Source organism: Chelonia mydas, chromosome 5 (assembly GCF_015237465.2).
Source record: "Chelonia mydas isolate rCheMyd1 chromosome 5, rCheMyd1.pri.v2, whole genome shotgun sequence".
Classification (NCBI taxonomy): Eukaryota; Metazoa; Chordata; order Testudines; family Cheloniidae; genus Chelonia; species Chelonia mydas.
Genome location: NC_051245.2, coordinates 69,339,727 through 69,364,345, shown reverse-complemented (window position 1 = coordinate 69,364,345; position 24,619 = coordinate 69,339,727). Strand labels below are relative to the sequence as shown.

At 44.8% G+C, this 24,619-nt stretch overlaps 2 long non-coding RNA genes across 2 annotated transcripts; both read left to right on the top strand.

Moving 5' to 3' along the window:
- Nucleotides 1–12,636: 12,636 nt before the first annotated feature.
- LOC122465914 lies at nucleotides 12,637–14,479 on the top strand. The gene is made up of 3 exons (XR_006291057.1): nucleotides 12,637–12,849; nucleotides 12,960–13,000; nucleotides 14,415–14,479. It is a non-coding gene; the product is annotated as an uncharacterized LOC122465914 (long non-coding RNA).
- A 2-nt stretch (nucleotides 14,480–14,481) lies between these two features.
- Nucleotides 14,482–23,062, top strand: LOC122465915. The gene is made up of 2 exons (XR_006291058.1): nucleotides 14,482–18,023; nucleotides 22,307–23,062. It is a non-coding gene; the product is annotated as an uncharacterized LOC122465915 (long non-coding RNA).
- Nucleotides 23,063–24,619: the final 1,557 nt, after the last annotated feature.

Genomic DNA, 24,619 nt, shown 5'->3' with positions numbered 1-24,619 from the left:
CATTCCTTTTATACAAAGGGAAACCCCAGGCAGACATTTAAGCTGGCTTTCCAACTGCTTTGGCCCACCAAGGTGGTTGTCAAGACTGTTTCCAAAATCTCAGAATGTTGTTGGCACCACAGCCATGGGTGTCACAGGTGCCTGGCTGCAATTACTGCAAACATAGGCATGCCATTGAATAAACTTAGCATGGCCAAAACCAGGCTCTTCATCTTGCCTTCCAAACCTTCCTCTCTTCACATTTTTCAGCTCCACTAGCCACCCAGTCACTCAAGCCTGAAACCCAGATATCGTTTTCAATTTTTCTCGCTCTGCAGGCCAGGTCCAGATTCTGCCACCACTTCTTCCATTCCATTCTCAAGAGCTGACCTTTTTGGTTGGTCTACACAGCTAAAATCTTTGCCCTGGCCCTTATCACCTTCCTTTTGAATTACTGCAACTTTGACTTTCTTCACTCCCACCCTGACCCTCTCGGAGCTATTCAAATTGCTGCAGCTAAAAAATCATTTTCCTGGTCCATCCCACCATCAACCCCAGCCTGGACCAGTCCACACAAGAGATCCACTTCCTGGACACTACAGTGCTAATAAGCGATGGTCACATAAACAACCTATACTGGAAACCTACTGACCGCTATACTTACCTACATGCCTCCAGCTTGTATCCAGACCACACCACACGATCCATTGTCTAGAGCCAAGCTCTACGATACAACCGCATTTGCTCCAACCCCTCAGACAGAGACAAACACCTACAAGATCTCTATCAAGCGTTCTTACAACTACAATACCCACCTGATGAAGTGAAGAAACAGATTGACAGAGCCAGAAGAGTACCCAGAAGTGACCTACTACAGGACAGGCCCAACAAAGAAAGTAACAGAACGCAACTAGCCATCACCTCCAGCCCCCAACTAAAACCTCTCCAGCGCATCATCAAGGATCTACAACCTATCATGAAGGACGATCCCTCACTCTCACAGATCTTGGGAGATAGGCCAGTCCTTGCTTACAGACAGCCCCCCCAACCTGAAGCAAATACTCACCAGCAACCACACACCACACAACAAAAACACTAATCCAGGAACCTAGCCTTGCAATAAAGCCCGTTGCCAACTGCATCAACATATCTATTCAGGGGATACTATCATAGGACCTAATCACATCAGCCACACTATCAGAGGCTCGTTCACCTGCACATCTACCAATGTGATATATGCCATCATGTGCCAGCAATGCCCCTCTGCCATGTACATTGGCCAAACCAGACAGTCTCTACATAAAAGAATAAATGGACACAAATCAGACGTCAAGAATTATAACATTCAAAAACCAGTCAGAGAACACTTCAATCTCCCTGGTCACTCGATTACAGACCTAAAAGTCGCAATATTACAACAAAAAAACTTCAAAAACAGACCCCAACGAGAGACTGCTGAATTGGAATTAATTTGCAAACTGGACACCATTAACTTAGGCTTGAATACAGACTGGGAGTGGATGGGTCATTACACAAAGTAAAACTATTTCCCCATGCTTATTCCCCTTCTCCCCTCCCTCCCACCCCCCCCCCCCCCGTTACTCTCACCTTCTTGTCAACTGTTGGAAATGGGCCATCCTGATTATCACTACAAAAGTGATATTATCTCCTGCTGATAATAGCTCACCTTAATTGATTACTCTCATTACAGTTTGTATGGCAACACCCGTTTTTTCATGTTCTCTGTGTATATATATATATATCTTCCTACTGTATTTTCCACTGCATGCATCAGATGAAGTGGGTTTTAGCCCATGAAAGCTTATGCTCAAATAAATGTGTTAGTCTCTAAGGGGCCACAAATACTCCTCGTTCTTTTTGCTGATACAGATTAACACGGCTACCACTCTGAAACCTTCCTGGTCTGTCACTCTGACCATGGCACGGCTACTGTCTGAGTGCCCCGCATCCACTGCATCAAGACCAAGCTTCTATCCTTATATAACTAAATACATATGCCCTACATAACTTTGTCTCACCCTACCTATCTGGATTACTACTATCTAATCTTACTGCATTGTCACCTGCCTCCTCTGCTCCACCAATGGTGTGAGATTTCCTCACCCATTTGCCTGCTTCTCCCACCTTCATGGTTTCTTCAGTGTCATTCCTTATGCACAGAACACCTTCCCTGAACTAGTTCATAAAACCACTCCCTTATCCTATCTTCGGCCTGGTCTACACTACGAGTTTAGGTCGAATTTAGCAGCATTATCTCAATTTAACCCTGCACCCGTCCACACAACGAAGCCCTTTTTTTTGAATTAAAGGGCTCTTAAAATCAATTTCTTTACTCCACCCCCAACAAGGGGATTAGTGCTGAAATGGGCCTTGCCAGGTCAAATTTGGGGTACTGTGGATGCAATTCGACAGCATTGGCCTACGGGAGCTATCCCAGAGTGCTCAGTTGTGACTGCTCTGGACAGCGCTCTCAACTCAGATGCACTGGCCAGGTATACAGGAAAAGGCCCGCAAACTTTTGAATCTCATTTCCTGTTTGGCTAGCGTGGCGAGCTCACCTGCACAGGTCACCATGCAGAGCTCATCATCACAGGAGACCATGCAGTCCCAGAATCGCCGAAGAGCTCCAGCATGGACCGAACAAGAGGTACGGGATCTGATCGCTGTATGGGGAGACGAATCCGTGCTGGCAGAACTCCATTCGAAAAGACGAAATGCCAAAATATTTGAAAAAATCTCCAACGGCATGTCAGACAGAGGCTATAACAGGGACCTGCAGCAGTGCCCCATGAAAATTAAGGAGCTCAGGCAAGCCTACCAAAAAACCAGAGAGGCAAATGGCCGCTCAGGTTCAGAGCCCCAGACATGCCGCTTCTATGATGAGCTAAATGCCATTCTAGGGGGTGCAGCCACCACTACCCCAACCCTGTGTTTTGACTCCGTCCAAGGAGTGGGAGGCAACACAGAAGTGGGTTTTGGGAGCAAGGAAGACGATGATGTGGAGGAGGTTGTAGATAGCTCACAGCAAGGAAGCAGAGAAACTGGTTTCCCCAACAGCCAGGATCTGTTTATCACCCTGGACCTGGACCCAGTATCCCCCAAACCCATCCAAGGTGGGCACCCGGACCCTGAAGGCAGAGAAGGGACCTCTGGTGAGTTTACCTTTGTAAATATTATACATGGTTTAAAAGCAAGCATGTTTAATGATTAACTTGCCCTGGCATTCACGGCCACTACAGCTACTGGAAAAGTCTGTTAACGTGTCTGGGGATGGAGCAGAAATCCTCCAGGGACATCTCCATAAAGCTCTCCTGGATGTACTCCCAAAGCCTTTGCAAAAGGTTTCTGGGGAGGGCAGCCTTATTCCGTCCTCCATGGAGGACTTTACCACGCCAGGCCAGTAGCACGTAGTCAGAAATCATTGCAGAACAAAGCATTGCAGCATATGGTCCCGGTGTTTGCTGGCATTCAAACAACATCTGTTCTTTATCTCTCTATGTTACCCTCAGGACAGTGATATCATTCATGGCCACCTGGTTGAAATAGGGTGGTTTTAGTAAGCGGACATTCAGAGGTGCCCGTTCCTGCTGGGCTGTTTGCCTGTGGCTGAACAGAAATCTTCCCCGCTGTTAGCCATGCAGTGCGGGAAGGAGTAAAGCCATCATCCCAGAGAATTGGATGTGTTTGTGTGCGGGGAGCGGGGTTAGTTGGGTTTCTGCTGCACGTGAACCCGGAAACCGCAGCCTCTCCTTTTAAATTGCCAACCCATTTTTAATGGCCAACCCAATGGCTACTTTGTATGGGCAATGGAGGCGCTGCTGTTTGAAACCATTCCCACACGTTATGAAGGTTAAAGAAGCCAAAGGACTGTGGCTTATCATGGCTGCCTGCGAGCCGAATTCTGTTGCCTGGCCCTGCGTGAGTGATCTCTCACACCAAACCGGCATACCCTCAATAAGAGGCAAAATGCGACCTTGTAATGAAAGCACATGTGCTATGTAATGTTAACTGCACGGTTTACTGTGAAAGAGTGTACCCATTGTTCTATAAAATGTGTCTTTTTAACTACCACTCTCCCTTTTTTTCCCCTCCACCAGCTGCATGTTTCTCCTTCCCACAGGCTAGCGAAGATCAGAAGACCAAAAAAAACGCACTCATGATGAAATATTCTCTGACCTCATGCTATCCTCCCACACTGACAGAGCACAGCAAAATACGTGGAGGCAGACAATCTCAGAGTGCAGGAAAACACAATATGACCGCGAGGAGAGGTGGTGGGCTGAAGATGGTAGGTGGCGTCAGCTTGCTGAAAGAAGGCAGGAGTCAATGCTCAGGCTGCTGGAGGATCAAATTCATATGCTCCAGTGTATGGTTGAGCTGCAGGAAAGGCAGCAGGAGCACAGACCGTCGCTACAGTCCCTGTGTAACCAACCGCCCTCCACCCCAAGTTTCATAGCCTCCTCACCCAGACGCCCAAGAACGCGGTGGGGCGGCCTCCGGCCACCCAGCCACTCCACCGCAGAGGATTGCCCAAGCAACAGAAGGCTGGCATTCAATAAGTTTTAAAGTTTTAAAGTTTTAAAGTGCTGTGTGGCCTTGTCCTTCCCTCCTCCACCACCCCACCCAGTGCTTCCCTCCTCCACCAACTGTCCTGGGCTACCTTGGCAGTTATCCCCCTATTTGTGTGATGAATGAATAAAGAATGCATGAATGTGAAGCAACAATGACTTTACTGCCTCTGCAAGCGGTGATTGAGGGGGGGGGAGGGTGCTTAGCTTACAGAAAAATAGAGTGAACCGGTGGGGGGAGGTGGTTTCCATCAAGGAGAAACAAACAGAACTTTCACACCATAGCCTGGCCATTCCTGGTTTTCAAAGCTTCTCTGTTGCGCACTGGGCCCTCCTGTATTCTTCTAACCGCCCTGGTGTCTGGCTGCATGTAATCAGCGGCCAGGCGATTTGCCTCAACCTCCCACCCCGCCATAAACATCTCCCCCTTACTCTCACAGATATTGTGGAGCGCACAGCAAGCAGTAATAACAATGGGAATATTGGTTTCGCTGCGGTCTAACTGAGTCAGTAAACTGCGCCAGCACGCTTTTAAAAGCCCAAAAGCACATTCTACCACCATTCTGCACTTGCTCAGCCTATAGTTGAACAGCTCCTGACTACTGTCCAGGCTGCCTGTGTACGGCTTCATGAGCCATGGCATTAAGGGGTAGGCTGGGTTCCCAAGGATAACTATAGGCATTTCAACATCCCCAACGGTTATTTTCTGGTCGGGAAAGTAAGTCACTTGCTGCAGCTGTTGAAACAGACCAGAGTTCCTGAAGATCCAAGCGTCATGTACTTTTCCCTGCCATCCCACGTTGATGTTGGTGAAACGTCCCTTGTGATCCACTAGTGCTCGCAGTACCATTGAAAAGTACCCATTTCGGTGTATGTACTCGCTGCCTTGGTGCTCTGGTGCCAAGACAGGGATATGGGTTCCACCACAGTTAGGGAATCCCATTGCAGAAAAGCCATCCACTATGACCTGCACATTTCCCAGAGTCACTAGCCTTGATATCAGCTGCTCAGTGATAGCGTTGGCTACTTGGATCACAGCAGCCCCCACAGTAGATTTGCCCACTCCAAATTGATTCCCGACTGACCGGTAGCTGTCTGGCTTTGCAAGCTTCCACAGAGCTATTGCCACTCGCTTCTCAACTGTGAGGGCTGCTCTCATCTTTGTATTCCTGTGCTTCAGGGCAGGGGAAAGCAAGTCACAAAGTTCCATGAAAGTACCCTTACGCATGCGAAAGTTTCGCAGCCACTGGGAATCGTCCCAGACCTGCAACGCTATGCAGTCCCACCACTCTGTGCTTGTTTCCCGGGCCCAGAATCAGCATTCCACGCCATAAATCTGCCCAATTGACATCATGATGTGCACATTGCAGGGGCCCATACTTTGTGAGAAGTCTATGTCCATGTCCTCATCACTCTCGTCACCGCGCTGCAGTCGCCTCCTCCTCGCCTGGTTTCGCTTTTCTTGCAGGTTATGGTTCTACATATCATGCTGGATAATGCGTGCGGTGTTTATAGTGCTCATAATTGCCGTGGTGATCTGAGTGGGCTCTATGTTCTCAGTGCCATGGCGTCTGCGCTGAAAAAAGGCGTGAAAGGATTGTCTGCCATTACTCTGACGGAGGGAGGGGCGACTGACAACATGGCTTACAGGGTTGGCTTACAGGGAATTAAAATCAACAGAGGGGGTGGCTTTGCATCAAGGAGAAACAGAATGGCCCCCTCAAGAATAGAACTCAAAACCCTTTAGCAGGCCGTTGATTTCATGGAGGGAGGGAGGAAGTGGGGAGAAAATGAATACAAAACAAATCTGGTCTATTTCTTGTTTTGATCCACTTCATCTATCTTTATACATCTTGCTGGCTGCAGACGGTGCAGTACGACTGCTAGCCATTGTCATCTCCTGGGTGCTCGGCAGAAGACGGTGCAGTATGACTGCTGGCCATCGTCGTCTCCTCGCTGCTCATTAGAAGACGGTGCAGTACAACTGCTGGTAGGACTGAATCACCATGAGACGAAACTTAAAAGGGAAATGACCTGGCTGAGTCACTCCCATGTTTGCCCAGGCGCCCTGACTGACCTCACCGAGATCGGCTAAAAGAGTACCCTGGAGTATGGCGACGATGGCTACCAGTCATACTGCACCTCTGCTGCCAAAAGGCAATGAGCGGCTGCTGCGTAGCAATGCAGTACCACAACTGCCAGCACCCAGCAGACATACGGTGATGGTGAGCTGAGCGGGCTCCATGCTTGCCGTGGTATGGCGTCTGCACGGGTAACGCAGGAAAAAAGGCATGAAACGATTGTCTGCCATTGCTTTCATGGAGGGAGGGAGGAAAGGTTGGGCCTGACGATATGTACCCAGAACCACCCGCGACAATGTTTTTGCCCCATCAGGCATTGGGCTCTCAACCCAGAATTCAACTGGAGGGTGGAGACTGCGGGAACTGTGGGATAGCTAGCCCCAGTGCAACGCTCCAGAAGTTGACGGTTGCCTCGGTACTGTGGACACATTCTGCCGACTAAATGCACTTAGAGCATTTGTGTGGGGATGCATACAACTGACTGTATAAAAACGCTTTCTACAAAACTGACTTCTATAAATTCGACCTAATTTCGTAGTGTAGACATAGCCTTTAAATCCCTCTTCAAGGCTCTTTTGGGTGCAATGCCTATGGTAAAGTACCAATGGATAACAACTAGGCAGATGGCTGGTAGGGATTTCTGATATATTTATCTCATTCATGTGTTATTTATATATTGAGAGAGAGAGAGAAAGAGGTTGTTACAATAATGAAATAATAAGGGTAGAAATTGATCTTTCTAGTCTACTGCGTTCCGTTCTGGTCCCAAATATCAAAAAAGATTTCAAATTAGAAAAGGTTCACAGATGGGTGACAATAATAATTATGAAGAGAGACTGAAAAGATTCAGATTTACTGTACATAGGAGACAAATAAAAGGGGACATGACAAAAATATACAAAATAGTGAATGATAAAGAGAAGGTCAATCAAGAACTTCTATTCACCATGTCTCATAATACAAGCACAAGGGGATACTCAATGAAACTGAAAAGTGGCAAATTCAAAATGGATAAAAGGAAATACTTTTTTCACACAATGTACGATTAACCTATGGAACCCATTGCCACAAAATATAATTGTAGCCAAGAAATTATCAGGATTCACAAAGGGATTTTAAATCTATATGGATAACCAGAAAGTCCAGAGTTATAATAATAAATATTTAAAAAACACACAAGCAAGAGTTTAGAGAAGTTATAAATGCTTCAAAGCTTAAGCCAACTTCCAACTACTGGGGAAATTAGGAATAAAACTTTCCTTGGGACAAGGTTCTTGTGCACATTACTCTGAAGCAGCTGGTACTGGCCACTGTCAGTGAAAAGATACTGAGCCAAATGAGCCACTGGTCTGAGCCATTATGTCAATTCTTATGTTTCCTATCTAGTTTGGGAACCAGAATGGAAGACAATTGTGGAATTCTTGAGTTATAACATTTTCCAAATTCACTTGAATATGGGGTTATATTATTTTTCTAACATTTTAAAGAAAAAAATATGTTTGATGCCAATTTCATTTCCAGTGGCAGAGAGAAATCATATTTGGGAAGGGTGGCAGGAATCAGCTGACAATCTCTGGATTTTACCCCCAATTAAAGATATGTACATACACAACTGTTGCATGGGGTGCACTATTGTTTGTTCTGTATTTATACCACAATTAATATTTAGTACTTATACACTTTGTTACATGTCCAAATTAGGCAAATTTTTAACAGACACTCCTCAGATTTCGGCTGTTACTTCGAGGGGGCAGGCACATTTTCACTGTCAATTAGTGCTAATAATGATCATCATCCACTACAACAGGGTTGGTAATTGAGTCAGCACCACTTCCATGCTTCCTGAATTTCACTGGCATGTCTTTGACCTTGCTTTTCCACAACTTGGGTCTATAGAAGCAACATTTTAGCTATGATGTACAGAGACTTTTAACATATGAGTGGAAGAGGGGGAGGCAGAGGCACTAATCCCTTATTTGGTTCAAAAGCATCCTTGCTGACACTCCCACACTGACAAATGACTGGCAGGTTGCAGCAAATGCATTTCCCTTTACTATAGGTGACACCTCAGTAAAGTGTTAAAATCAGTTCTTGATTTGGAATGCCTCATGCTTCTATTACAGAGCTTGTCTCAGATACATAATAAGGCCTTGATACTAGAAACACTATCGAATCCTGGCTCCGCTGAAGTCAATGGCAAAACTCCCATTGACTTCAATGGAGCCAGAATTTCACCCTTAATCTTGTACTTAACTCTGGCATGTAACCAGTTCCACTGAAGTTAAAGGTAAAGGTTAAAGTTAAGTATGTGTGTGTTTGCAGGATCAGCGCTTGTCTCCACCTTCCTTTTAAAAATAATTTCTTACATTATTTCCACTCTTAAATTTTGCTCATTATATAAGAGGCAGAAAACTCTGGAAAGGGGAGAGTGAATTTGTCACTGTGCTGTGTCTTTGCATAATTGTGGTGTATTTTTGTTGCTGTGCTGTGGCTCTATGGCATGTGTGCGTGCAAATATTATAGTAACAAGGGCCATATAATTCCTTATCATATACAAAAGTTGCAAAGGTTTAATTAAAGATGGTTTTTAAATTGATGTAACAAGAGGGTCACACACTTTGTTGCTTCAATAGGCCGAGTATATTGTACATTCTAGGGCAGGGGTGGGCAAACTTTTTGGCCCAAGGGCCAAATCTGGGTATAGAAATTGTACGGCAGGCCATGAATGCTCACAAAATTGGGGTTGGGGTGAGGGAGGGGCGGGCTCCGGGGTGGGGCCAAAAATGAGGGGTTCAGGGTGTGGGAGGGGGCTCCAGGCTGGGGCAGAGGGGGTGCAGTGTGGGGTGGGGATGAGGGCTCCGGCAGGGGGTGCAGGCTCTGGGGTGGGGCTGGGGATGAGGGGTTTGGGGTCTAGGAGGGTGCTCTGGTCTGGGACAGAAGGGTTCGGGGGGTTGGAGGGGGATCAGATCTGGGGCAGAGGGTTGTGGCGCAGGGGGTGGCTCGGAGGTGCAGGCTCCGGGCAGCGATTACCTCAAGCAGCTCCTGGAAGCAGCAGCATGTCCCCGCTCCAGCTCCTACGCGAGGCACTGCCCCTGCCGCCACAGTTCCTGGCCAATGGGAGCTGTGGGGGCAGCGCTTGGGGCAGAGGTGGCATGCAGAGCGGAGCCCCCTAGCTGCCCCTATGCATACGAGCCAGAGCGGGGACATGCCGCTGCTTCTGGGAGCCGCATGGAGCAGCCCCCAACCCTCCTCACCAGCTGGAGCGGGGGAAGCCCCGGATTAAAATGGCTGGTGGGCACGATGCGGCCCATGGGCCGCAGTTTACCCACCCCTGCTCTAGGGACTTTGCGTCATACGTTTCCCCTCTCCCCACAAGATCCCTGTGTGCTACCCTCCCATTCCCCTCTATTTCAGGGACCCCATGCAACCCCCCCACCCCCCGCCATGCCAGGGGCTTTACGTGTCCCCCATTCAAATGTTAACCCCCGGAAGGAGCTCTGTGTGACCCCCATTTCCCTCCACCTCATAGCAGAGGCTCTGTGTGTCCCCATGTTCGCCTCCACTCTTAACATTGCTCTCCCTTCTCCCCTCACTTGCCAGAGGCTCAATGTGCCCTCCATTTTCCCCTTCTCCACATACCATGGCCCCCCATTATTCCCTCCCAGTGGTTCAGTCCCTCCCCATTCCCTATTTTCCCCATACCAGGGGCTCTGGGTGCTCCCCTTCCTCCCATGATAAGAGTCCCCATTCTCCCTCCCATGCCAGGGGCTCCATGTGAGGCCTCATTCCCCCTCCCTCAAACCCACTCCCACAAAAATCTTGTTTCTTTTCTTTCTGTTTAGGAGATAAGCCATTCTGGGTGCCAACATTTTTAAAGTATATTTTGGGAGGAAGAGCAGAGCCAAGATGGGCAGGGCGGGTGTTATGGGGGAAGGTGTTAATGGCTGTTACCAACTGGTTCTTTGATCTACAGAGAATTACAAAGGTGACTGAACCTGCTGGCTTTGCTAACTAGCTCTAAAGGGCTCCCATTTTTTCCCTTCCAGTTTTCACCAAAATCAATAGGGTTTGACCCACTGATGCCCAGAACATTTCCTGAATTTTTGGAATTGATCGGAAACAGACAACCAGAGAAATGCCACAAAGCTGAGTGTAAAACATTGCTTTGCAGCTTATCCTAGTAAACCAATGCAAACCTCTCTATGGACACTCTTTCCTTAACCGTATATTATATAACCTTAATATTATATAATTTTAACATTAGCTTTAATAAAATTTTAAAATTTGATTTAGAGTAAGTTGGATTTGAAAAATTATTTTAAACAGGTGCAACGTTTGAGAATAGGCAAGGCCTAAGTTCTAGCCAGAGTATCCAATAGCTGCTGTCCTGTACCATGTGTAGTCACACCAAAGTGAGTGGCGAACGCTACTTTCTGATTTACTATTCTTTACATCTACTTTGCACACTAGTGTAAATGACTACACTTGCTGTAGCGCAATAGAGAATCAGACAGCCCATGTTTGTTTCTTTATACTTTTGTAGTGTGTCTGTGCTATGTATCTCTCTTTCACTGTGTGGTGCTGAGCTATCTATGTCTCTTTACATCAATGTGCTGTGTCTGTGGTTCCCTGTTATCCTTGTGCCCTTCTGGTGCAAGTGTGTCTTTGTGTTGTCTTTTGTGTCCCAGTGTTGTATGGCATGCTGCTGTCTTTGTGTCACTGTACGTCACAGGGCTGTGTATTTCTGTCACTTTGTAAAAATATCATTATTTATATTGCAGTAGTGGCTTGGAGCCCTAGACATGGACCAGGACCCCACTGTTGGGTGCTGCACAAACACAGAACTGCGTGATGCATCGCTGTGCTATGTCTCTTTGTGCCACAATGCTGTCTCAAATGTGCATCTGTGCCCGTGCTCTGCATTTGTGTGTCACTGTTTGTCTGTATTTCCATGCCATTGACTGTCCTTCCTCTGTGTTGCGCAGTGTGTGTCACTGCACTGTGTTTTATGTTGTTGTGCTACCTGTGTGTGTGTGTGTTTCTGATACGCCTGAGTGTCTTTGTGTCCTGGTGTTTGGTTAAACCAGGCTTAAATAGGAAGAGGCGCGCCTATCTTGCCCCTCTGAGCAGGAGCCGCGGTGCCAGATCACTGCTCGGGGACAGGAGAGGGAGCTGTGCTCGCCCCACTCCTGCTCTCCCCCTGCCCTGCCTGGCTCTTTGTCCCTGGGCGGCACTGCGGTGTGCATCCGCGCCGGGGTGACGCTGGGTCTCCCGGGAGGGGGTGCGCGCTGTCTCGGTGTTTCCCCCGCGCTGTGAGCGGTGCCTGGGGCGCCCTGGGCCGCTGCGTTGGTCCCTGGCCTGTGTCTTCTCCGCTCCTCCCCGCGCACCATTTTCTCTCCCCTCTCAGCCAGGCACAGGAGAAGCAAAGCGGCGGCGGCAGCTCCGGCTCCGGCTCCCGCCCCTTCCCCTCAGATGCCCTTTGCTACCGCTGCAGGTTTATTATTACAGCGCGGGGCCGCTCGCTCCCTCCCGCCTCCCGCCTCCCGCGCGCTGGGGCTGGCAGGGCGCCGCGGCTGTGCAGCTCCTTGGCCAGCCTCCCCGCCTGGCACCCCACCAGCCCGGCCCCGGATTATTTGTCTGGAAAGCAGCGCCGCTCTGCGGGGGAAAGGGGGGGGAGGTTTGACCGACGGCCGCGCGCGCCAATGGCTGCTCGCTTCTCCCCGGCTTGGCGCTCAGGCCCAGGCAGCAGGGCCGGCAGCACCGCCGAAGGGAAGAGGGGCGAGCCGAGCCGAGCCGAGCCCCTCCCCCCTCCCTCCAGCGAGGCGGCTGCCGCCGGGTTGCCTGCGCTCCGCGCGGTGATTGGTCGGCTGGCTCTCTGGCTGCTAGACAGCGGGGGGACTTTGAGTTGAGCATTATTGCAGACTAAGCAGTCTGGCTCTGCAGCAGCGAAGCGGAGGGGGGGAGGGGGGAGAAGAGGGAGAGTGAGTGTGTGTGTCTGTCTGTGTGTGTGTGTGTGTAACGAGGGGAGGAGGGGGAGAGCTGGCAGCCAGCCAGCCACCATCAGAATTAGCTCATTGTTCAATAGAACCAGCACAGGCAACCAAACCCCAGCCTGGGAGAGCGGGAGAGAGAGAGACTTTTCTCCCAGCCGCCCCCACCCCTTTTCTTTTTTCCTCCAAGGCTGCTGCACTTTGGAAGAGGTGCAGTCATTCTTTCCCCACACCCCCAACCCTACCCACTCCCCCCGCCCCAACTATAAATTCCCTTCTGGAGCATGCTGCCCTCTTTTTAATCCACATTTGTGTTTCAGATCATGTAGAAAGGACAGAAAGGGAGCAGGGGCTTTTGTCTGTAAGTATATGCAATTCCAGTCCACAGCTCGGAGAGATCTGCATCCCCGCCCTCTCTTTTCTTTGTTTCTTTTCATTTCTTTTTGCCCTTGGCTGGACTCTGCTGCAGCAAATTCACTTGCCTCCCCCCCTCTTCACCCCCAGCTGTACATTTCAAAATAGGCTTTCTTAAAGAAGAGAAACGTGCAGTATACATATTTGCTTAACTCTTTCTGCTTTAAGGCTGGATTTTTGAGTTTGGGATTTTTATGCACTAATGGAGAAAACATGCAGGGGTTTTCTGAAGCTGTTATTCCCTCCCATTTTTGCAATCAACCACAAAAATGCATTTTTTAAATCGACAGCGGTTTGCTTTGCTAGCATGCATGCACGACTCTCGGGTGGCATTTTCTCCCGCTTGTAAAATGAATTTCCCTTTTCGCCGCCCTGACTGTGGATTCCTCTCTAGCTGCCGGGTTATATTTTTAGAGAGCAGTCATTCTTCTTGCAGCAACCTTAGGCATTTTTGCATGTGCAGCAATTACAAAAAATCAGCCACACTTTAAGTGTTTTTATGCAGATTTAGTGATCTACTTTTCAGCAAACGTTTATATACACGTATCTACATACGTACTTGCAATCTTATATATAGTGTTTGTGTGTGTATGTATATGTATGCGTGTAAATGAGTTGTGACTAATTAAATTGTATATATGCATATGCTCTGTATAAACTTAATATACTTAGTATAATAATTTTTTTCCCTTACCTACTAATTTACCACCAGTGATGAGATAGAGGAACTGTGCTGTGTACATAGTAAATAAAGTGGGGATTGCATTATAGTACAGTAATTAAATGTAGAATTGAGATGAAATGGTATAATGTTAGATATTCATTATTTTCCTATTTAGGAATTGGGGGAGTGCGTAGGGGTGCATGTGTGTGTATTTGCGAGAGAGGGAAAAGGGGGTTACGTAATGCAATGCTATTTCCAAAAATATCCACACCGAACCATAACATTTTATGAAAATGTGACTTATTTTTGCTGTCTAGATTGCAAACAATTATAGGTGGTAGTAAGTCTGGGAACAATGAACAATCTTTACATTCAGTACAGAATGATCTATTTTTGTCCTCTTGTCTAGTGGGTTAACCATTAAGTATGGTGCACTTCAAAGATGTGCAGAGTGCTAAGAATAGCACAGGGCTTTGCAAATCCAGGTAACAGGGATTCCTTTGTCCTATATTTAAGCCTATAGACCACTGAAGCACACAGAAGCATGCTATATAAATACAGGTCGTTAGACTAATTTGCATGCTTTTTGATCTTAGCCACTGAAGGGTATATTTAGCCAGTATTATAGCAAATGAGCCAAAACCTTTTGAATTTTGTGACAATTATGGTGATATGATATTTTTTAAATCATTTGTAGATTATTCTCTTTGTGGTACCGGAGAGAAACTGCAGTCCCAAGACTTAAGAGTCTAAAAATGGTAAGAATTAGTTGTTTTAGCAAAGAATTAGTAGTTTCCCATGCTATCAAATATCAGAATTAACCTCCTTCCCCCACCCTCACCACATTCAGAAATATGACCTTTATGGACATCCTTTGGGATTCTGGGGATTTTGCCATACAATGATTAATGCACTCTGAAAGCCTTTGTGAGTTGGATTTTTCATTTTTAGATATTTTCAACAGAAACCTGAAATCAGTCTTCATGCAGTAAGGTTTATTTAATCAGAACAAGAGAAAATGTTTACTGTATTGAAAAGAAACATCATAAGTTGCATAGATGGGAATATGCAGACAAAGCAACATGCCACCAAGTCCATCACAAAAATCAACAAACAAAAATTGATCATTGCACGTAGCAAATAAAACAGTGTTAGTCTGTATAGCAAATACCTAAAATGCAAAACAAATTTGCTTTTTATGAGGTAAATTTTCAACAGGAAAACCTCTTTTGGGGAGCTAATTGCTCCCCAAAAAAGGAAAGGTAGGTCTCAGCCCAGCTAAATTGAGGTTTACTGTATGTTGAATATAATTGTTGAGCAACACTACACATTTAAATCATTTAAATTTCCCTCTTTTAGTATTTTCATTGCATTTTTATTTTTATCTATTTCTTATACCATAAAATATTTATCACAGATACATAAATAATCTTAGAGGTCAAACATGGTAACCTCTAAAATTAAATATAGCATCTTCTGACATGGGGCCTTCCAATTTAGGAGGTGATGGCCCTGAGACAATAGGACAAATACTGAGGAAAGGTGTCTTAGTTTTTTATTACTATTTTTGGCTCTGATAAGGCAAACTGAGTAAAATTTTATATTTCTTGTCCCAATAATACTTTGTATTGAAAATGTGCCCATTACTTGAAAAAGTTGGGAATCCATGCACTGATGAAATTGATACACCTTGGCTGCTACATAAACAGGCTTGGCAGAATTCAATTTTTTATTTATTTTTTTGTAATTGATGGATAATATTGATATTTTTATCATCAATTTAACTGTTCACAGTTGTGCAAAATCTGGGGTGGGGGTGGGGGTCAAACAATTGTTTAATGACAGTAGACATTGAGATTCAAAAACCTAATGCTTTGTAATAGTTAAAACATAAGTTATCATCATCCCATGTCAAAACATACAAAGTAAATAGCCTTAAGTCAAACACTAAGAAGTTCTCAAACAGCATTTTTCTTACTTTGCCTGTCTGTGAATTTCAGTTATTATTGATGGAAATATTTTTTGTCAGTTTGTGTGTATAGTAAAATCAATGGTTACCGACATTTATGGATAAAATGTTTACATAAACCCTATCAGGCTTCTTAGAAGAGCTCATTAATAGTTACAGGAGAAAATTCTGTGCTGGTTTATACAGGTGCCATCCCATTGTCTGAAGTGGAATTACATAGGGTGTATATTAGCCCAGAATTTGGCCTGAAATGTGAGGCATCTAAGTACAATATTTGCATAAAGATAAAGTTAAATTAATTAGGATAAATTATATTTGTCTGATTCTTTTGTTGAAAACTGTCTTGATATGAAATCTATTATGAAGGCCCACTTTTCATATTTGTCTACTGAAACTTTATCAGTTGTATCTTCAAACGAGTCATGCAAATTCCTATTCTTCCTGGAGTCTACTTTTATGGAAAGATTTAACTCATTTTCATACAAATGAATATATTGGGGTAGGGAATTGAAAGGGGAAATAAACTATGAATAGAAATCATGTTAACAGTCTTTCAATTTGCACCAATTTTGGAGTTTCTGATAGGATGTAAACCATCATGTTTCCCAATCTGCCAACACCAAGGGGGACAAACTGCCCATGATTTGTAAAGATTAATACAATTCTTGAGATTGCAGGCAGACTGTTATATGAATATGAATATGAATTTGACACATGTGTAACAATCCCCCCCTCACCCATATAGGCCAAAAATGGCCGTTGATTTTGCCAGCAAATAGTTCTATAAATCAGACCAGTATGCATGCCAAACCTAACATGTAAGTTAGAGCTATCCAAATGCAGAAAAATAATCAAACATAATTACCCATCTGTTAAGTTTTTCCATTGTTAACTCTGTAGTGCAACCTAATTGAAATTTCAGTTGGTTGGTCTTAGAAAGTTTTTTGGGATAAGCCAAGTTCCACAATTTATTTGTGATTTTTTTCATCAGTATTTCAGCATGAGAGAGACCAGATTCCACACTGGCTTGCACCCTGTGCTAGGTTGTATGAGGTGTAAATCTTGGCAGAATTTGCCTTCCTAATCCCTCCACCCTCCCTTTTTGGCGCAGTACCACTGACTGTAATGAAATCAGACCACTGACATACTTCTTTCATTACTAACACGAACATAGTTGCTATTGACATAGTAATAGTATAGTCATTTATTCCAAATATATATTTTTTTTGCAGTTCACATATGCAGGACTATTCCTTCATTTAAAATGTTAAAAATAATAATAATTTATCTGCATTGGACTGAGTACTGCTTCCATGCAATTATTAAGTACTTTTAACTACCTTTAACTACTGCACAATCAAGGGCTCAATCCTGCTGTTACGGAAGTCAATGAAAGTTTTGTTGTTAGACTTCAGTGGGAACACTTTTAGGCCCATTTTTTTTAACCTTTTGGTCTTTGATCAAAGTGAAGATGTATTATTTATTTGGTTAAACCTACAGTAAATTAAAATAGTGACTATTGAAGGCTTGTTAAGTAGCACAGATTCATCCTTTGCATAACTCCCTTGAAGTCTGTTCACTGCTCTAGGAGTTTCTGTATGTACTTTTTCCTATTACATGTGTTTTACAGAATGTATAATTTCAAACATCTTAGAGGCTCAATTTTGAGTATTTACTCTGCTTAATACAGGTGGCTTTTTCTGGATTTACACTTATGATGTGCTAGTACCAGGTTAAGGAATCTTTCTCTGCACTCTGTAATATTAACACTAATAATACATTAAAACAGGGTTGAAAAGACAGAAGAATGTACATAGTTTTCTTCTGTGGATTTTGGAGACATTTCATGCACATGGCATAGTTTGAAAGTAACTTTTAAGTTTAAAGGATCAGTCCTTAGCATGTGTTACTTTAATTCATTTATTAATTCCATTCATTGTGAAGTAAAAAAGGACCCCTTTTTACTTCTTTATGAGGTATAAAGGGCAGAAACTTTGGGGTTTTCTTCTTCTCCTTCCTCTCCCCCTCTCCCCCCTTTAACGTTAGAATTGCAGGTCATGGCTTACTTTTTTCCTGCACAACATAGATAATGAGGTTTCACTGCTAACTGAAAAGGGAAGGGATTTTTATTCAAAATGTTTTTTAAAAACCCTTTTTGTTTTGTCATTTGCTTTTGTTAAAATCTGTTTAACTCATATGCCTAACAGTTGGAAGAAAATATCTTTGTCAAAGATTCAACACTCTGTTAAGGGTTAGGAAGGCTCCCAGTCCACATGTCTGGGTCCTCCAAGAAGACCTGCAGCAAAACCAGAAAAGACAAGACTTGTTGTTTTGAAGGTAAAAGTGAATAGGTGGTGGTGAGACTATGCAAAGAAGCAAGAAACAGTACAAAGCCTGTCCTTCTCCCTGATCATCTTTAAACAGGAGTTCAGTGTAAAGAGAACTTGCGAAATATTGTGCTAAGGGATGGGTTTATAGAAGTAATTCCCAGTGACCTCAATGGGAGTTATGTTTTGTGTGTCAATGACCAAATAGATTCTTTTGAATTCAGATCTGATCTATATGAGGGAAAAATTAATATTAAAATGTTAAATTTCAGGACAGGCCATTATTTTCACCATGGCATATCACTGTATTCCAGCATTCTTTTAAATCAATATTGGTGCGAAGGCACAGGGATTCAGAACCGTGCATTGACCGAGAATGTGGGATTAGTTGAATCTGAGCATATCCAAGAATGTGTGCGTGGTAGGATTAGATCAGTTGACACCCCTTGCAGCAACATTTGTATCTTCAGAGACCTTATTATCAACTTCTTTGTTGACTTCAGGCTTTGCTGCCATGTATGGAGAAAAATTTGTCCTGGTATTAAAAAATAATTCAGGTGTATTGTGGCAGGGATGCACCCCAGTGCAAAGGTGTTAGATTCACTGCCAATGAAGCATCTGCTCCTAGCTGATCCATGGTCTCACAGGCTCAGTATCTTATGCTCTTCACTTGGAAGAAGGACAATATGATGGTGACATTGGAGAGAAGAACAATGGAGGAAGCAGGATTGGCAATTTCCTGGGGGAAAAAACTACTTTAGGACAAAGTGCTGGTAAATACTAGTTTAAACTGGGATGTTGGGAAACATAAATTATTAGAATATACTAATAAAAATTATAGGAACATTTAGCAACTTGATAATAGTTTTGCAATAATATGGTCTGTTTGATTTTAATTAAATTAAACCAAAAAAGCATCACCCTAAAGCTGTATACCAGGGGTCGGCAACCTATGGCATGCGTGCCAAAGATGGAACGCAAGCCAATTTTTGATGGCACGCTGCTGTCTGCCGGGGACCCCGGCAGACAGCAGCGTGCCACTAAAAATCCTGCCCGGCCCGGCCCGCTCTTCTCCGCCCCCCCAACCGATCTCCTCTTGCAGGGCAGGCAAGCTTCCCCCTCCCCCCGCCTCTTCCCCCAGCGTGCTGGGTTCCTGCCCCTCCTTCTCTCCTTCCCTGCGCAGCTGATCGGCCCTTGCTATGGAGGGGGAGAGGGAAAAGCGGAGCCGCAGCGCACTCGTGCTCTCTGCTCTGGGGACCTTGAGGAAGGGGGTGGAATCGGTATATCCCCTCCAGCCCCCTGCCGTGAGCCACTCGGGGCAGGGGGCTGGGAGCATCCCCACGACCCCAGCCCACACCCCAGCCCTCTGCCCTGACCCCTGCACCCCCCTCACACACACCTAGCCCTCTGCCCTGACTCCAGCACCCCCCACAAATACCCAGCCCCCCCCAGCCCTGACTCCTGCACCCTATTCACACACCCCCAGTGCCCTGCCCTGACTCCTGCACCCCCCACACGTACCCAGCCCCCCCACACCCCATGCCCTGACTCTTGCAGCCCCCACATCCCCACCCTGAGCACCAAACAGGAGCTCCTGCACACACACACACCCACATTCCCACCTGCACCCCTCGCACCAAATGGGAGCTGCCCAGGTAAGCTCTCCACATCCAAACCTCCTGCCCCAACCCTGAGGCTCCCTCCTCCCCCCCATTCTAGCTCCTGGCCAGACCCTGCACCCCAGCCTGCTCCTTCACCCCCAGCCCTGTACTCAGAGCACTCCCCCCCTCATCTCAGTGTAGAGAGAGGAAGAGAATGGCTAGAACCAGGGAGAAGGTAGGTACCTACTCCTATGTAGACAGGGCCGGGACCCCAGACTGGCAGCGGGGCTGAGTGGGGCCGGCAGCTTGGACGCTGGCTGGCAGGAGTCGGCGGACGGATCCCCAGACCGGCAGCGGGCTGAGCCGCTCAGCCCACTGCTGGTCTGGGGTCCCGGCCACTGGCCTCGCTCAGCCCGCTGCCGGTCTGGGGTTCTGGCTACCGGCCCCTTGCCAGCCGGGGTCCCGGCCGCAGGCCCCGCTCAGCCCACTGCCGGCCCAGGTGAATGGAACCCCAGGCCGGCAGCGGGCTGAGCAGGCCAGCGGTGTAAGATCAGCATTTTAATTTAATTTTAAATTAACTTCTTAAACATTTTGAAAACCTTGTTTACATACGATAATAGTTTAGTTATATAATATATAGACTTATATAGAGAGACTTCTAAAAAACGTTAAAATGTATTATTGGCACACGAAAGCTTAAATTAAAGTGAATAAATGAACACTCAGCACACCACTTCTGAAAGGTTGCTGACCCCTGCTGTATACTATTGCCTTGGCGATCTCCAACCGAAATTGAAGCTTCTGAATCAGGGAATTCCCCCTTTAACAATGAAAATTATATGTTTGTTTAGTAAACAAAGAAGGGGAATTCCCAGATTTGGAAGTTTCAGTTTCTGTTTGAGGTAAACTGCCAAACTATGCTGTCCTGTCCAGTACTCAGTCTCTTGATCTGGCAGGCTGGTATGCAACTGAACTCAATGAGTACAGTGACTCAGGTCAGAATATTCCAATATGACCAAAGGTGGAAGGCCACTTGGCCCAATTCCTGGGTATTTTGAGAAGGATCATGATGATGGCAAAGAGTCTTAGATGCAGAAACTGCAAAGAAAAAGTGACTGGGAAGGCAGACCGTATGAGGATACATTTTTTGCAAAATGCAGTAGAAAGAACAAAGCGACACCAGAACCACTGACTTTGGCTAAACGTAGGAAAGTATCCAGAATCAGACGGGAATGATGAAGGTACTGATATTACCATATTGCCAAGTACATCAAAAGAACTCCAGATCAAGGTTGTCCAAAGACAATGAGAAAGATGTATCACATTTTCCCACTACAAATGGATATGTTTATAGCAAAAACAATTCTAGAATTGAAACAAAAGATAGAATTTTTTTACGGCTTGTGATACAGCATGGCCAGAAGGCAGCAGGAGAGTGTTATAGGAGAGATATGTAAGTCCCAGGATGAGGAGAAGCCTTATTCCCTGTAGAGGGAAGAAAGGTTTCTATAGATTAAAAGCACCTGAAGCCAATTAGAGCACCTGAAGCTAGTCACCTGATAAAAACCTCCTGCTTCAATCAGCCAGGAAAAGGAGTTGGAGCAGAGTGGTTTGGAGTTGGAGCAGTTGGAAGGAGTTAGAACAGAGTGCAGTTTGGAGGAGTTGAAGTAGAGGAGAGTTTGGAGAAGTGCCATGGATGGCTAGAAGACCAAGACCCTAGGTAAAGAGACACCTGGCTTGTGCAGAGAGAGAGAGGGCAGGAAGCCCCACAAGCTGAAGAGCAGGAGAGGGAAGTAGCCCAGGGGAAGGAAGCACTAGTTCAAGTGGTTTACCACTGTCCCTAGGGCCCCTGGGCTGGGACCCAGAGTAGAGGGCGGGCCCGGGTCCCTCCCTCTCCACTCCCTTCTCTGGGTTTCTAGTGGTACAGTAAATACCCTAGTTCAGGGGCAGGAAACTACGCCCTGAAACACCTCCTCCCCCCCCCCCCCCACCCAGAAGAGGAAACATGGGACCCATCATAATCGTACTGGCAATTTGCCACATGCTGTAATATTCCTTTTTTGGTTACTAAGCATCCAACTTTTCAAGCAATGATCAGCAGCCTAAGGCCAGGCTACAAAGCACCCAGTCGAAAGCAGGTAGCAGGTGAAATGTTAGATTCAGTTACAGATGGCTTGTGAGTGAGAGCATGCAACAAATTACACGGAAAAGAAATTACATTAATACAAGATGGCTAGTGTAATGTGCACAATGACCCAGCAATAGCTAACTGTGTGCAAATAGGGAAAACTGAAGTTTATGTATCAGTATGTGCTACTGTAAGCAGTAAGATGATTGGAAAGTACACTGGCAAGAAAGAGAGGCTAAGGCATTAGCAAATGAACTGTAAAGTTGTGGTGTTAAGATCTGCCTGGCAGACAATGAAAAAAGGATGCAAAGTATAGGAAGTGATTTGGAAGAATATGATGGCACTTTGGTTACATATGGATATGTATCACATTGGCTAACTCTACTTGAACAGGACCTTATTCCAAAGGATGTTGATGAAACATGTTGTAGATGTTGTAATCCCCATCAGCCTGGTTTAAAAAGAGTCAAAATCTGTAAAACCCCAAATCACTGGTGACACATGATGGAATAGTCATATAATATGCCTGGAAACATGCGTTAAAAACTGGCCTCATTATCTCAGGGTTGATCATAAGGCAGAACTTGAAGATAGAATGATCAGTCTAATTAATCATCAAGGGATTTAATGGAAGCAAAGAACATGATCAGTAAATTAAAGCACTTGACACACTCCAAAGGGACACAAACAATTGCTGTTGCATGAAAAATACATTTGGATCTACTGATGAATGAAAATCTTGCACCACACAAAGCAAAAGTACAAAAGAGATTTCATGAGGAGATTACTACGCATATTGGCCAACCTCCTTCATCCGAAATATGCAGGAAAGAAATGGTCAGTTGAACAAGAAAAAATTACAATCCAATGGTTGCTCATCAAAAATCCCGACTAGCATATTTACTTGCATTTAAAGAAAAAGAAGCTCAGTATCCAAAATCAATGTTTTCATCCACTATCAAGGAAGATTTCCCCTGTAACACGGTGGAAGAACCTGAAGAATACTGATACTTCATAGAACTGGTAGTGCAATTGCATCAGTGTCCAGCAAGCATAGAACAATTTTTTTCAAAGTTTGGACATATCCATTCAAAACTGAGGAATAGGCTCAGAATAAAATACTATCAAAGTTGGTATTCCGCTCCAGGATGCTGCATGGCTAAATGGACCTGAACTGGTAGTCTGTAACTCTGTATGCATGCTTCTGATTGCTCAGTGCCTCAAACCTGCAACTCTGCATTATCATTGTTTTCATATAATTGAATGCTTGAATTTTGTTTATATAATACTGAAAACTGAAATGAGTCATGACATGTATAACTTCCTTGAAAAAATACCTAACCAGAAAGTATACAGACATTCTGATGTTCAGTATTATAATTACATATATTAGCATTATGCCCACTGCAGTTTTACTTTTTATTTGTGAAACCCTAAATTAATCTCTGAATTGGCTGCCTTATGTAACCACAATTTGAATTTGTAACTAAAACGAAGTGTAATGTGGTGCACATTTATTAAACTGTTTTTAAAATGGAAAATGCCTGAAACTGGGACTAACTAGTTTTCCGGACCTGTAAAAACCACCTCTGATAAATTCCATGCCATCCATGGGTGGAAGGCAGTTCTCATCACTAAGAAAGGGAAGCAGCAAAACCTGCATTTGAATTCCAAGGAGTGGGAAGGGGGGAAGCATCCCATTTCTGTCTAGAAGCTCAAAAGGAAATTGATGATATTGCTATTCAAGTTGGGCAAAGAAATGTATGCAATACCTTAAATTTTATGTTAAAAACCTCATCCTGGTTTAACCTATTGAAAACAGGTTACTCATGAGTCCCTGAATATAGTTGGTACAGTTTATGATTGCAAATATTACATGATACTTACCTAAGTTTAGTTGGGACAACTACTGACAGCCTTACTGTATTCTGTGAAGATCATTGACCATACTTGGTCTGGAAGAGAAGAATCTGTACATATTTCAGACTTATCCTGATGAATATCAAGAGAATGAGGGACTACAATTGGGCACGAAACCCAGGTTATTAGTAGACACACACAGGCCAAATATAACCTGGGTTTCATGCATGATAAAGCAGGGCCCTAAACATCAGAAAAGCCCCAATACTGCTCATAACTTGTTGAATACTGAGCCTGGGGCTAGAACTGAGGTCTCCTGCATGGTAGATCGGAGCACTAGTCCCTAAGTAGGATCACATTCTGAAGTGAATGGTGTTGCACAGGTTTAACCAACTGTAGAATTTGGCCCACAGAGATAGAAAGAAAGATCAGTTGTGAGATTTTTATCATCAAGAGCATTAGTGTGGGTGGGTGGGATTTTTTTTTTTTTTAAATGTTCTTATGTATTATACATAGGATACTTTTTTATGGTTTAATTTAGTGTACTTTATTACTGAAGACTTGAGATTTTTTTCCAATCTCAAACAAATAAGATGAAATAAACAAAATTTACTCTGCTTAGAACTTTTTCAAGTGAGCTGCTCACAATTACTGAAAAACAAAAACTAAGGGATGTCCAAGCTGTACAGTGCAGACACTCTGAAGTTGAAGTTCAAATAGTTTTTCCTCTTTGTCCCAGACTGCTCTGTGTGGACTGTGTTCAAAAAAGCTAAAATATGAAAAACTAGAAATAATAAATTCATGCGCAGAATCGTGATACTTCACCATCAGAAAGTAGGGTTCAGGAAAAAACTCAGTCAATGGAAAATTGTTTCCATTGCAGTTCCACGGTCCTACACGGAGTTCTGACAAAGATTGAATTATTTTTTGTGTGAGGTAGAGAACTATAATTATCATCCCCAGAAAGACTGCATAAAAGTAATTCACAGAGGTAGACAATATTGAGTGGGATAAAAT